General features: G+C 43.1%; 1 pseudogene; it reads right to left on the reverse strand.

The window, feature by feature from the left end:
* LOC142760532 (uncharacterized) overlaps positions 1 to 13709 on the reverse strand; it is a 78321-nt pseudogene extending 64612 nt beyond the window's left edge.
* Positions 13710 to 15533: the final 1824 nt, after the last annotated feature.

The following is a 15533-nucleotide window of genomic DNA, read 5'->3' on the forward strand; positions in this document are numbered from 1 at the left end:
CTTGTTTAAAGAGGCTCTGTCACCAAATTATAAGTGCCCAATCACCTACTTAATCTGATCAGCACTGTAATGTAGATAACAGCAGTAATTTTTATTTTGAAAAACAATCCTTTTTGAGTAAGTTATGAGCAATTTTAGATTTATGCTAATTCGTTTCTTAATAGACAACTGGGCGTGTTTTACTTTTGACCAAGTGGGCGTTGTACAGAGGAGTGTAGAATGCTGACCAATCAGTGACCAATCAGCGTCATACACTTCTCATTGTTCCAGCCCAGCTTCTTTCGCTGCACAGTGTGATTGTGCACAGTGTGATTGTGCAGTGAATGAAGCTGGGCTGGAACAATGAGAAATGTATGACGCTGATTGGTCACTGATTGGTCAGCATCATGCACTCCTCTGTACAACGCCCACTTGGTCAAAAGTAAAACCCGCCCAGTTGTCTATTAAGAAACAAATTAGCATAAATCTAAAATTGCTCATAACTTGCTCAAAAATGATAGTTTTTCAAAATAACAACCACTGTTCTAATCTACATTACAGCGACGATCACATTATGTAGGAGATAGGGCACTTATAATCTGGTGACAGAGCCTCTTTAATGCCTCCACTAGAGTCCATCTCCATATCATTCATACATGAACTTGCATTCACTACGATATGCAAAGAATTTTGTACAAGATATACATCACCCCTATGGGACATTAATTGGTTAGAACATTATTTGATGTTCCCAAATCTTCCCAAAGGCCTTCTATCAAAAATATATACTAAACTCCTGCAGCTAGCAGCTCTGCCCAAACCTAGATATTTGTTGGCATGGGAAAAGGAGCTTTCTACCACTTTTAATCCTTCTGAAGTTTCTAGTATTATGTCCAACTCACACGGGTTTTCTCGTTATGTTAAAACTCAAGAGAACTCATACAAGACACTTACGAGATGGTACAAAACCCCCCAGCTACTCAATAAATGACAGTTCACTAATGATGAGTTGTGCTGGAGATGCAGATTGGAGGTGGGGACTATCTCACATATATGGTATCACTGTTCAGTACTAAAGGCCTTTTGGTCTGAGGTAATGATACATATAAATTTAATATGTAATATAGACTTGCGTATAACTCCTGAACTTGTGGTGTTGTGGCTACCTAATCCTTCATTTCGGCCATCTAAACTTTCGTTAGTAACCCATTTGCGGACCGCAGCTAAACTACTCATCCCTCTTAAATGGAAATCTACGATTCCATCTACCATTCCTCAATGGTTGGACAAAGTTGGTCAGATTTTTAGAATGGAGGAACTGGTTAGTTGGGAGGGGGGAGCTCACGTTAAATTGCTAAAAACGTGGCAGAATTGGCTAGACTTTACTAAAAGCTCGGTATACGAACACTCCTTGTCCCCCTCTCCTCTGAACTAATGTTACTACCTCAAATAAAACTGCAGAGCAACTTTGTACTTAAAATTATTTTCATAATGGTCTCATAACAGTCACCTGTTATTGTTATTGTTGATGTCTTTTTTTTTTTTTCTTCTTTAGTGAAATATTCATCATGTTTATCGGAAGCCATAACCACACAGGCATCTTCTTCGCATAAACTTGTAGCATGTCAATAATTTCACATTTGGTTTGATGTTTTTAGTTGACTATGTCTGCTTTGAGTTTAATATAACTATGAACATTAGTATTTTTATGGCCGGCCTGCGAGCCGAAATATGCATATTGCCCAGTGGCGTAACTACCGCCGTAGCAGCAATAGCGGCTGCTACGGGGCCCGCGGCATGAGGGGGCCCGTGTCGCCCGCCGGCACGGGCCCCCACCATGGCCAGAGGCTCCGCTAGCAGCCGCTATGGCTGTTACAGCGGGACGCCACTGAACACTACGGCAGAGCAGGGAGGTATCTCCCCGCTCTGCCATTAAGCAAAAGACATGTATCCCCTATCCACAGGACAGGGGATACATGTGTGATCGCCGGCAGCGATAGGGAGAACGGGGGACTGAAAGTCCCCTGAAGTTCTCCATCACAAACCTCGGACTTCCGGGGTCTGTGTCGGCAGCTCCGTAGAAATGAATGGAGCGCCGGTCCCGCTTGTGCGCATGCGTGACTAGCGCTCCATTTATTTCTACAGAGCTGCGCAGACGCCGGAAGTCAGAGGTTAGTCATGGAGAACTTGGGGGGACTTTCAGTCCCCCGTTCTTCCTATCGCTGCCAGCGATCACACATGTCTCCAGTGTCCTGTGGATAGGGGATACATGTCTTTTATTAGGACACACTGTAGATCGCATTTTTTTGGGAGGGGGGACGCTGTATGGCGTTCCCTACAGGGGGGGAACGCTGTATGGCGTTCCCTACAGGGGGGGACGCTGTATGGCGTTCCCTACAGGGGGGGACGCTGTATGGCGTTCCCTACAGGGGGGGGCGCTGTATGGCGTTCCCTACAGGGGGGACGCTGTATGCCGTTCCCTACAGGGGGGGGACGCTGTATGGCGTTCCCTACAGGGGGGGACGCTGTATGGCGTTCCCTACAGGGGGGGACGCTGTATGGCGTTCCCTACAGGGGGGGCGCTGTATGGCGTTCCCTACAGGGGGGGACGCTGTATGCCGTTCCCTACAGGGGGGACACGCTGTATGGCGTTCCCTACAGGGGGACACACGCTGTATGGCGTTTCCTACAGGGGGGGATGCTGTATGGCGTTCCCTACAGGGGTGGACGCTGTATGGCGTTCCCTACAGGGGGGACGACGCTGTATGGCGTTCCCTACAGGGGGGGGACATGCTGTATGGCATTCCTTACAGGGAGGGGACGCTGTATGGCGTTTCCTACAGGGGGGGGAACGCTGGATGGCGTTCCCTACAGGGGGGGGACGCTGTATGGCGTTCCCTACAGGGGGACACGCTGTATGGCGTTCCCTACAGGGGGGGCTGTATGGCGTTCCCTACAGGGTGGGGCTGTATGGCGTTCCCTACAGGGGGGGCTGTATGGCATTCCCTACAGACTCCCCCTGTAGGGAGCGCCATACAGACTCCCTGTAGGTAACACCATACAGTCCCCCTGTAGATAACGCCAGACAGCCCCCCCCCCGTAGATAACGCCATACAGTCCCCCCTCCAGATAGCACCATACAGTTCCCCCTCTAGATAGCGCCATACAGTCCCCCTGTAGATAGCGCCATACAGTTCCCCCTGTAGATAGCACCATACAGTCCCCCTGTAGATAGCGCCATACAGCCCCCCTGTAGATAGCGCCATACAGCCCCCCTGTAGATAGCGCCATACAGCCCCCCTGTAGATAGCACCATACAGCCCCCCTGTAGATAGCGCCATACAGCCCCCCTGTAGATAGCGCCATACAGCCCCCCTGTAGATAGCGCCATACAGCCCCCCTGTAGATAGTGCCATACAGCCCCCCCCTGTAGCGAACGCCATACAGTCCCCCCTGTAGGGAACGCCATATACCCCCCCTGTAGGGAACGCCATACAGTCCCCCCGTAGATAACGCCATACAGCCCCCCCATAGATAACGCCATACAGCCCCCCGTAGATAACGCCAACGCCATACAGCCCCCCCATAGATAACGCCATACAGCCCCCTCTGTAGATAGCGCCATACAGCCCCCTCTGTAGATATCTACAAAGGGGGCTGTATGGCGTTATCTACAGGTGGGCTGTATGGCGTTATCAAAAGGGGGGGTTTGTAAAAAAGGCACTATCTACAAGGGGGGGGGTTGTGTGACACCCAGGGGAGGGGGGGCCCCAGTCAAAAGTTTGCTATGGGGCCCAGTCTTTCCTAGTTATGCCCCTGATATTGCCTGATTTGTTTGTGCCTCTTTGCATATTTCTCAATAAAAATATATTGAATATAAAAATAGAAATCAAGATAAATCATGATGAAACCATGAACGGCTGATCTAAAGCCCACCTTTAACGTGAAATATATTAAGCAATATAAATATATACAGATAAATGTGGCTGTCTTATAAGAAGGATGGAGTTCTGTTGGGTATACTAATTATTGGTGGGGGATAAAAAACAAAACAAAAAAAGCCACTCTTCCTCCATTCCTTTTCCTGCTCAATGCTTCATAATGAAGCGGATAGATCATGCTGATTGACATTACTTGCTGTGCCAGTCCGCTCCATACACTAAGGCCACATTCACACGTGGTAGAATTTTTCCGCTGCAAATGTTGGTGCAGATTTAGGGCAATTACGCAACAAATCTGCACCAACATTTGTATATTTGACAGGTAATTCAGACGTTGCAGATGTCACAGCGTACTTTTTATGAAGAGGTGAGCAGAAGTCTAGACAGAGGGGCCGCTGTGGATTTAGTGTTTTTGGACTTTGCAAAGGCATTTGACACTGTCCCCCATAGACGCCTAATGGGTAAATTAAGGACTATAGGTTTAGAAAATATAGTTTGTAATTGGATTGAGAATTGGCTCAAGGACCGTATCCAGAGAGTTGTGGCCAATGATTCCTACTCTGAATGGTCCCCGGTAATAAGTGGTGTACCCCAGGGTTCAGTGCTGGGACCACTATTATTCAACTTATTTATTAATGATATAGAAGATGGGATTAATAGCACTATTTCAATTTTTGCAGATGACACCAAGCTATGTAATATAGTTCAGTCTATGGAAGATGTTCATGAATTGCAGGCAGATTTAAACAAACTGATTGTTTGGGCGTCCACTTGGCAGATGAAGTTTAATGTAGATAAATGTAAAGTTATGCATCTGGGTACCAACAACCTGCATGCATCATATGTCCTAGGGGGAGCTACACTGGCGGATTCACTTGTTGAGAAGGATCTGGGTGTACTTGTAAATCATAAACTCAATAACAGCATGCAGTGTCAATCAGCTGTTTCAAAGGCCAGCAGGATATTGTCGTGTATTAAAAGAGGCATGGACTCACGGGACAGGGATGTAATATTACCACTTTACAAAGCATTAGTGAGGCCTCATCTAGAATATGCAGTTCAGTTCTGGGCTCCAGTTCATAGAAAGGATGCCCTGGAGTTGGAAAAAATACAAAGAAGAGCAACGAAGCTAATTAGGGGCATGGAGAATTTAAGTTATGAGGAAAGATTGAAAGAATTAGACCTATTTAGCCTTGAAAAAAGACGACTAAGGGGGGACATGATTAACTTATATAAATATATTAATGGCACATACAAAAAATATGGTGAAATCCTGTTCCTTGTAAAACCCCCTCAAAAAACAAGGGGGCACTCCCTCCGTCTGGAGAAAAAAAAGGTTCAAGCTGCAGAGGCGACAAGCCTTCTTTACCGTGAGAACTGTGAATCTATGGAATAGCCTACCGCAGGAGCTGGTCACAGCAGGGACAGTAGATGGCTTTAAAAAAGGGTTAGATAATTTCCTAGAACAAAAAAATATTAGCTCCTATGTGTAGAAATGTTTCCTTCCCTTTTCCCGTCCCTTGGTTGAACTTGATGGACATGTGTCTTTTTTCAGCCGTACTAACTATGTAACTATGTAACTATGTAACTATGTAACTTGCCACAGATTTCAGTTTTTGCAATGCAAATGCTGAAATTTGCAGTGAAATTACGCTTCTTCTCTGCAACGTCAAGAGCATGCTGCAGATGGGAAATTCTGCAGCGATTTTAAGCCGCCACTGCAATCCTAGGGACAAAAGGATATATTATTACATAACTGCCACTAGTGGGGCAATTTAGAGCTGGCATTAATGGGAGCAATGAGCACTGTGGGTGACACTAATGGAGCACTATGACTGGCATTAATGAGTACTGAATGGTACTCTTGGGGGTGCTGTGTCTATTACTCATCAGGCATTATAGTTGCACTAATTGGAACACTCCTGTGGTTACTTGGCTGTCACTGTTATAGTGACATTTTGGCTGGTACTGTTACCAGGAGATGGTGACTGGCACTGTTATAGTGCACTGTGGAAAATAATACTTGGTGTCACTGTTGCTGGCATGCTTATTGGTTTATTATGGCTGTTATTATGGGGTCACTGTTAGAGAGGCACAGTTTGCCAAACTTGTTTTAGGCACCAAATACCTTTTCCAAATCCTGCTGGGCAAGTATTGATTTGTATGTTTCTGAGCGAACATAATAATTGTTAGCTGTAAACGGCTTTAAGCGAGTTAAAAAAGTGAACTATTTACATATTACAAATTTTGATAATGATAATTTTTACTGATAAATGGCACTTTTATCATTGATCATTTTAAGCATTTACACTGAGTACCTACAGCTATAAAACGCTTGGAATTCTCTGAATCGTAACGACAATTGTTATATATAAAAGGGCCTTAACACCATACAGGTCCAGCCCTATAATGTAATTTCTTTATTTTCTATTTCCTATCAACCCACATGGCAGAGTTATATGACATTCATTTGTTAATGGTTATAAATAACAGATTACTAAAGGATTGTTGCAAGGCAAGGTGAACTTGTGTTACTAGTGACCCCTGTTTTCTAATTCCCATTTGTGTGTTAATGTTCTTTTTATTGTTTTAAATAAATTTTAATGTATATTATTTATAGAAAAAATAGAGCTGTGATCTAACTCTCCGAATCTATGTTTGAGAAGAAGCTCTGATTTGAATCTACTTTTAAAGGTTATATGAAAGAATTTCATTATCTTCCTCTCTAAATTAATATTGTTATATATAATGTTGTTATCAATTGTAATAATAACCTTGAAAGGCTGTACAGAATTTCAAATCTCCACCAATGCCACACAGTTGCTGCCAGCATAACAGGTATTGTGATAGGCTTTCTGAGAATTCCATTAATAAAAATGGTTTTACTTTAATTTGCAGGTTTTCTGAAAAAAATAAAAATAAATTGAATATCTCCTCATAGAGAATGTTACACCCTTTATTAAAGGGGTTGTATTGTAACATACATTGCTGACATGATGCTAGGAATAACTATATTTGATCAACCATGCGGGCCATGGAGAAATGCAAGCAGAATCGACAGGAGATGAAAAGGCATGGTGCTTTCCTAGATTCACAATTGTCAGACCCTAGTGGTTCAGACATTGATGGCTAATCCTTGCGTCAAGCCATCAATGTATATCCTGAAACTACTCCGTTAATAAGTAAAACTAAAAGTTTATGACATGCTATTCTGCATTGTTCTATGGTAGTAATGATAAAGATCTATGCATGGAAAAAAAAGGTGAAATGTAGTAGACGGAGAGAAATTCAAGTGAAAGCTGTTTCTGCAATATTTTGGTAAATTGCACTTACATGTAATGTTAAATATCTTCATGTGGTACTTACATGTAGTGTTAAATATCTTCATGTGGTACTTACATGTAGTGTTAAATATCTTCATGTGGTCTTGCAAATTGAAGAAATAATGATGATAAATCTTTCATAAATGAAGTCAAAGAATAGTAAAATTCTTATATAAGAATTTTATTAACATAACACAAATTCAGGATGTAAAATGTCATAGCAAACAGGGATTGGTGTAGTACATATGATAAACAGACAGTAAACACTACACATAAAGCTCTTAAAATTGTTAACTTGTCCTAACCAGTGGTTAATAGTAGGGAAATTCCAGATCTATTCATGGGCTCATTGCCAAAAGGCTCAGACAAGCTTTATTTGGCTCATTAGTACAATTACGACCTTTAAAATGTATGTCAACAATCTGTAGGAGAAACTGTTTCTCCAGTATATGGCAATTGCAGGCAGCCAGAGTCCTAAGAGCTTACTGATTTTCTGTCTCTTGTCCAACAGTGGTCATAACGGAGCTCCTATAGCTAATAGCACTGTCTATCAGGCAAGGGCTCAAAGATCAAGGAACCAGGTTAGTCTCATGAAATGATGCCATTAATTGCCTTTATATGGTTCATCGCTGCACAAGAGGGTATTAGCCAATTTATTGCGTAGCTTATCTAATAGTATGTATGGTTAGATTTTCAAAATCTTTTACGCTTAGGTGCAATAATTTTTCATAAATCCACAGAATTTAGCATTTTTTCGGTCATCAGAACTGTCTTTATTAAAGGCATCCATTCATATATGCTTTAACCAGAGGAGATATAATAAAACATAGAATATATACAACACATTACATAGCAGATCTAGATCCAATCACTATATGCTATGTGTGTAATATCTAATAGTCTGCTGGGAAAAAATGTACAGTCTAAAATTAAGTTAGAGTAGAATGCTGCTAGGGGAACTTTGAATTTCCAACATATTCTCTATTGTCCATTGGCAGGTAATAGTTTGTTATCCAGATGTAGCCGTCTTTACCTTGCCTTTTAACGCATTAAATAAACAATGGCTAGATCCCTTATCTTGACTTTTTCAATGACTTTTCAATGGTTTTTGTTGTGTGATATCACACGGCAGCAAGTTATCAGAATCAAGTTAAAGATGGCTACATCCGTACATTAGTCTATAGCAGTAGTGGCTGCTTTTTGGGAGTCAGCTTTCATTTAGACCCTATCCCCACTCATTATCCTGGCTACACCTCTAAAACCAACCTCAGTTATAATCTCAAGACAATTTAGAGTTCTCAGTCTGGATGCCCAGAGATAGAAATGCAAATGAATTGTTCCAGAGAGGGGAGGATTATAGGAGAGGGGATCCACTACCAAGGTGGGTGTAGGTGCCTTCAACAAAATCCCTACCTTAAGGGCACGGCCAGACGTGGTGGAATTGCTGTGGAATTCCGCTGCGGACAGTCTGCAGTGGAATTCTCCAGCAGCGTTTTTTACAGTTGTTTCAATACATTTTCTGGCAAGTTAGTTCAGACCTTACGGAAAACTCTGCTGCGGACCATAGGCTGCAGTGCGAAATTTTCAGTCCACAGCATGCACTGTCTTGAGGAGAAGAAGCGGAATTTCACTGCGGATTTCAGCCTTTGCAAAGCAAAAACTGAAATCTGTGGCAAGTCCGCTGTGTTTTCTGCAACATCTGAATTACCTGTCAAATATGCAAATGTTGGTGCAGATTCGTTGCGTAATTGCCCCAAATCTGCTCCAACATTTTCAGTGGAAAAACTCCACCACGTCTGGCCGTGCCCTTAGGGCACATTCAAACGTGGTGGAATTGCTGTTAAATTCCGCTATGGACAGTCCGCAGTGGAATTCTGCAGCAGCCGTTTTTTTTTCATTCCTTTTTCATTTCATTTCTATACATTTTTACGAAAGTTAGTTCAGACGTAGCAAAAAATAACTGTGCGGAAATTAGGCTGCAGTGCAGATTTTCCCCTCCGCAGCATGCTCATTACATTGCGGAGAAGAAGCGGAATTTCACTGCAGATTTCAGTCTTTGCAATGCAAAAACTGAAAACTGTGGCAAGTCCGCTGTTTTTTCTGCAACATCTGAATTACCTGTCAAATATGCAAATGTTGGTGCAGATTCGTTGCGTAATTGCCCCGAATCTGCAACAACATTTGCAGCGGAAAAATTCTGCCACGTCTGAACATGGCCTTAGGCCGGGTTCCCACAAGTAGGAAACACTGTGTAAAAACTGTGCAGCGTATCCGACCAGGAACCCGCAGCACTTTCCGTCCGAAATAACGCACCACATTGTTTTTTGGACAGAATTTCCTCAGAATTTCCAATCACAGGCTGCAGCATCACATGACCTGCAATGTCATCGTAGGAGGTCGGACTACGCGCAGAGAAGACCGAGAGGAAAAGTATGAACGGCTTTCTTACGCAGCGGAAATTCCATTTGAAAAACCAGACCACAATGTGGTGCGATTTTTCGGATGAAATATACTGCGGGTTCCAGGTCGGACACTCTGCGTGAAATTTACTCAGCGTATCCGCCCCGTGGAAACCCGGCCTAGGAGACGGCCGTACAGAGCGGCCCTGACACGGTTGCAACGCGGCCAACAACCGCGCTGGCACTATGTAGGAGCGACTGTCAAATACCACATTAAGGGGTATTCCGGTAACATGCGCAGGTGCACTGCCGCTCCATTCATTCTCTATGGGAGCGCCGGAGATAGCCGAGTGCAGTGTTCGGCTTTATCCGGCACTGCCATAGAGAATGAATAGGGGGGTAAGTTGTTGTAATTTGCAAAATCGTGCGGCCATAAAGGGTGTATTAATTCATGGCCGCATGATTCTGCAGAGAAGGGGACGGTTTACCCTGCCAATAACAGGCTGTTTGACAGCCGCACCGAAAATGGTGGAGAAGTTGGAGGGACCCTGTCACAATTTCTATTCTATGAGCCATTTTGTCTATAAACAGCCCCACAACCCAACCTAATAAAGGCATTTAGCAGTTTTAGCATGGATTAATATCTGTTTGTTTACTGTGTCCTTAAAGAACCTAGTACATAAGTGACATCTATAACTCCACATTCAGGGTGGTTGTGAAAATGAACTTGCTTTATTCTTTTTGAAATGTGGGCATTATAAAACAGGAACTGCTCTGCAGTTAAAAGAAGAAAAGATTCAACTTTGTTCTTTCCTTTCAGCTCAGCTGTACAATTTATTTTCGCCCTGGCAACAGATTTTAAATCTCTTTGCCTGTCTTTTTTTTTTCATGGGAACTGTTTGGTAAGTGCCGACATCAGAGCTGACAAAGCTTTGTGTGTGCGTTTTTTTTCTTTGCCTGGTTTCTGTGTCTGTGTGTGCAGGCATGCATTCATTAATGTAATTCCTCAACATTCAAAAAGATAGTATCATAAACCATGGAGGAAAGGGGAAAAAAACCCTCATAAATATTTAGATTCTCCAAACTACCTTCCAGACCAAAGTGGGAAAAAGGCAGTATTTACTAAGGCCTGGCTCTAACTTCATCTGCATGTGAATTCGGCGGAGGGGGGTTCAAAAGGATGAAAAGGTGGTGCAAAGTAGAATACAAATCCCATATTCTCTAGGGGGTCATTCATCTTGTTCTTGTCAATACACTCTCAGTCTCACTCTTGGCTATTTTCTGCGCATGGACAAACAGACACACTGTGCAGTGTTGCAAATGATGCTCTCAGTTTATATCTGCTTTAATTCTGCCATGCAGAGCTTCATTGAACAGCTTTAATACCGCACATTTTTCCAAGGATAATAAAAAATATACTTTGTGTTATACCTGCAGTTCATTTGTAAAAGTCCTCTGTTTCCTGGCACTTCGCACGCAGAGGAAATCTACCGTTTATTAGATTTGTCATTCTTTAGTAGACTAACGTAAAAATCTTCATTCTCTCTTATACATGCAGAGACATTTGGCATCATGCAAACTCATCATTTTAAAACACTTTGCAGAGGTTGACATTCAAGAGAAAAGAGAAAAACGCAGCATAATTATATAGACACAAGTGTTATTTTCGTCTGGCACACATCTTACTTGGCTTTTCTTTTCTTTTCCTGTGGTTGCAGACTAAAGGATGAGCACCTTGCATTTACCGTCATTGAATTCCTTCAGTAATAAATAGCATAAGAAATGTTTCTTTGGAAGCTCAAGGAAAGAACGCTATTTGTTCATTTTTTCAGTTACATTAGCTTTCCTTTCACGTACAGAATAGAATCTTCTTTTCACATGTATATGGTATTTCTCCATATTTGCAGAATTCTATACATCAGCAATCTATGATGTATGTCCAGTTCCAATGTCTGATAAAGTTTGTGATATAAGTTGTATCTCTTTTTTTTTCCCATAACTTGCTAATACTTTCTTTAGATATATAAAACATGAGATTACGGCATACTAAACAAAATTTGTAATGCTCAGCTATGTGCTCATTTATTCACTTTTTCCTTATATATTACATTTAGGGTATGTTCACACAGCAACGCCAATTCCGTCTGAAATTACGGAGCTGTTTCCAGGCGAAAACAGCTCATGAATTTCAGACGTTTTGACAAGTGCACGCGTTTTTCGCTGCATCTTTTACGGACGTAATTGTAGCTGGTTTTCATTGGAGTCAATGAAAAACGGCTCCAATTACGTCCCAAGAAGTGACATGCACTTCTTTGAGGCGGGCGTCTTTTTACACGCCGTCTTTTGATAGCGGCACGTCAAAAAAAAGCCTGCGTACACAGAACACTGTAAGACACATTGAATTCAATGGGCAGATGTTTGCAGACGGTTTGGAGCCGTTTTTTCGGCCGTAATTCGAGGCATAAAACGCCTGAATTACGTCCGTAAATAGGGCGTGTGAACATACCCTTACCCTTAAACATACAAATCACATGATAAGTTATATATCATGTGATTTGTGTGTGTATATATATATATATATATATATATATACATACTCTACCTGTCATAAGTTTTAGAACACCCCAGTTTTTATTGATATTTACACCATTTAATGTCTCAAATATAATTTGAAATGAAAGCATAGAAGAAATAAAGAAGTTAAGATGAATGAAAATAATGGATTAACTTTGTTTTAACAAATTAAATCTAGATTTTTGACTCTTAGTCTCCTCTCGCTGATATAACAGTTTTACACACTCGAGGCATTCTTTCTACAATTGCATTCAGATATTGTGCAGAAATTTGTTCCCAACATTGTTGCAGAAGTTCCCACAAATGTGCTGCACTTGTAGGTTGCTTTGCCTTCACCCTTCTGCCCATCATCCCAAACAAGCTCAATGGGGTTTAAGTGTGGAGACCGTGCAGGCCATTCCATTCTTTGAAGACTACCGCCTTCTTCTTGTCTTCTTAGGGTACATTCAGACGTGGCGAAATTGCTGTCGAATTCCGTTGCGGACAGTCCGATTTGGAATTCTGCAGCAGCCGTTTTTTTTCATTTATTTCTATACATTTTTAGGAAAGTTAGTTCAGACGTTGCAGAAAATAACTGTGCAGAAATCAGGCTGCGGTGCAGAATTTACCCTCCGCAGCATGCTCATTACATTGCGGAGAAGCAGTGGAATTTCACTGCAGATTTCAGCCTTTGCAATGCAAAAACTGAAATCTGTGGCAAGTCCGCTGTGATATCTGCAACGTCTGAATTACCTGTCAAATATGCAAATGTTGGTGCAGATTCATTGCGTAATTGCCCCAAATCTGCACCAACATTTGCAGCGGAAAAATTCCGCCACATCTGAACATGCCCTTAGGTAGTTCTCACATAACCTAGAAGTATGTTTTGGATCATTGTCTTGCTGTAATATGAACCTCTGACCAAGTATGCGTACACCAGAGAGTATTTAATGGCACATCAAAATGCTGTGGTAGCCATTTGCTCCAGTGTACCAGTAACCCTGTGCATTTTGCCAACACTGGATCCAGTAAAAGAGCCCCAGACCATCACGCTTCCTCCTCCATGTTTGACAGTTGGTGTCACACACTGAGGAAGCATCCTTTCACGTACTCGGCAATGTACTCGACTGCGTGATGTATCAAACATGTAAAATTTTGATTCATCAATTCATAAGACCTTCCACCCTTCAGTAGTCCACTGGAGGTGCTGCTTGGCCCAGGCAAGTCTTTTTTCCTTGATTTTGCAATCTTAGCAGTTGCTTTCTTACTGATACTCGACCTGTCAACCCTGCAGATAGAACTCTCTTCACAGTTGAAAAGGAAACTTGATTATTTTCTGCTGCATTAAGCTGGACTTGAAGATTTTGTGCTGTGAGGTGCCGATCATGCAAACTATTGACTTTAAAAAACTTGTCATCTGATTTTGTAGTGGCCTTTGGTCTGCCAGACCTCTTCCTGTCAGAGTTTCCACCAGTTTCTTTGGATGGCATAGTTATAAGGGCACGTTCAGACATGGCAAAATTTTTCAGATGTTGCAGAAAACACAGCGGACTTGCCACAGATTTCAGTTTTTGCATTGCAAAGGCTGAAATACGCAGTGAAATTCCGCTTCTTCTCCGCAACAGACAGTGCATGCTGCGGACTGAAAATTCTGCACCGCAGCCTATGGTCCGCAGCAGAGTTTTCCGCAACTTCTGCACGAAGATAACTAAAAAGGTGTGGAAACCAATGGACAAATTGTCTGCTAAGGATTTCCACTGCGGACTGTCCGCAGCGGAAGTCCACAGCAATTCCGCCATGTCTGAATGTGCCCTAATTGTCTGTCTGTCTACATTTGTTAATTGTCTATTTCTTGCCATTATGATATCAATGCGCTCTACCCTGAAGAGCAAAACTGTCCAAATCCTGCCCCATAGGGTGTTGTAATGCAGTCTATTCCAACACTGGTTATATAGAATCAGACGGTTTGAAAGTAATCTCCAAAAGTTGAGACACCTATAGGAATAGTTTGCATCCAATTTAAAACCATAAGTTGCTTTCTGTGCTTGAACCTTTGAACCATTTCAAGTTATTTGCTGTACTAGAACTGTGTTATTGTCCAAAATAACTGGAAAAATGTGTCACGGCGGGGGTGGACCCACTGGGCAGTACTGCGTAGCGGGGTAGCAGCTGGCCAACAAGGTACAAAATAATGTCTATAGTTCAGAACGGGTACCTGAGGCAATGTAAACAGTAGCGGGAGCACAACTTGACTTTCACAGCAAGTGGCACCGTGGATGCAGCAGAAGACACGACTTGACTTCCACAGCAGGTGGCACCGTGGATGTAGCGGAAGACACGACTTGACTTTCACAGCAATTGGCACCAAGGATGCAGTGGAAGACACGACTTGACTTTCTCAGCAGATACGATAGAATGGGATACAGGGTACAGGCAGCAGGAACGGGTAACACTGGGAACTAGGAAACACTGGGAGACCATTTGCAAGACAAACTTAGGTATACAACAACGCTCAGGCGAGGAACAATTGGGCAGAGCCCCTTTTTATAATCCAACAGCCATTCGGGCTAATTATTGTTGCGGGAAACAGTCCGAGGACCCGGAAGTAACTGCCCAGGAAGCTGACGCCGAGAAGACATCGAGAAGACAGATGTCCATGGCCGGGGCCGTCAGAGGGTAAGTCTGAACGGCGGCCCCCAGCCATAGACATTACAGTATCCCCCTTCTTACGCCCCCTCCTCTTGGGGCCAGAGCGGGAGAGAAACTTCTTCACGACGACAGGAGAATCGATGTTCTTCTCTGGCTCCCAAGACCTCTCCTCTGGACCAAATCCCCTCCAATCCACCAAATAAAACGTCCTTCCTCCCAATTTCTTGGTGCCCAGGATGATCTCCCTCACTTCGAAAGTTCCAGATGAACTGCCAGGAGCCACTGCAGAGCTAGCAGTCCTGGAGTAGCAGTTCAGGACCACGGGTTTCAGCAAGGAGACATGGAAGGAGTTAGGGATCTTGAGGGTAGGAGGCAGTCGAAGCTTGTATGACACAGAATCTCGAAGGGTCCAAGGAACCTGGGACCAAATTTGCAAGACGGCACCCTCAGCCGGATATTCCTGGAAGACAGCCAGACCTTCGTACCTGGAAGAAACTGAGGAGGCTCTCGTCTTCTAGTGTCTGCCTTTCTCTTCATTCGGTCCACCGCCAGCAGAATAGAAGATTGTGTCTGCTGCCATATCTGCAGAAAGTCCCTGAAGGTAGAGTCGGCTGCAGGCACTTGGAACATAGTAGAGCCAGGCAGGGGTATTCAAGGATGTTAGCTGTAGACTATGAAGAACGGACTGG

This window comes from Rhinoderma darwinii, chromosome 4, assembly GCF_050947455.1.
Source record: "Rhinoderma darwinii isolate aRhiDar2 chromosome 4, aRhiDar2.hap1, whole genome shotgun sequence".
NCBI classification, from domain to species: domain Eukaryota; kingdom Metazoa; phylum Chordata; class Amphibia; order Anura; family Rhinodermatidae; genus Rhinoderma; species Rhinoderma darwinii.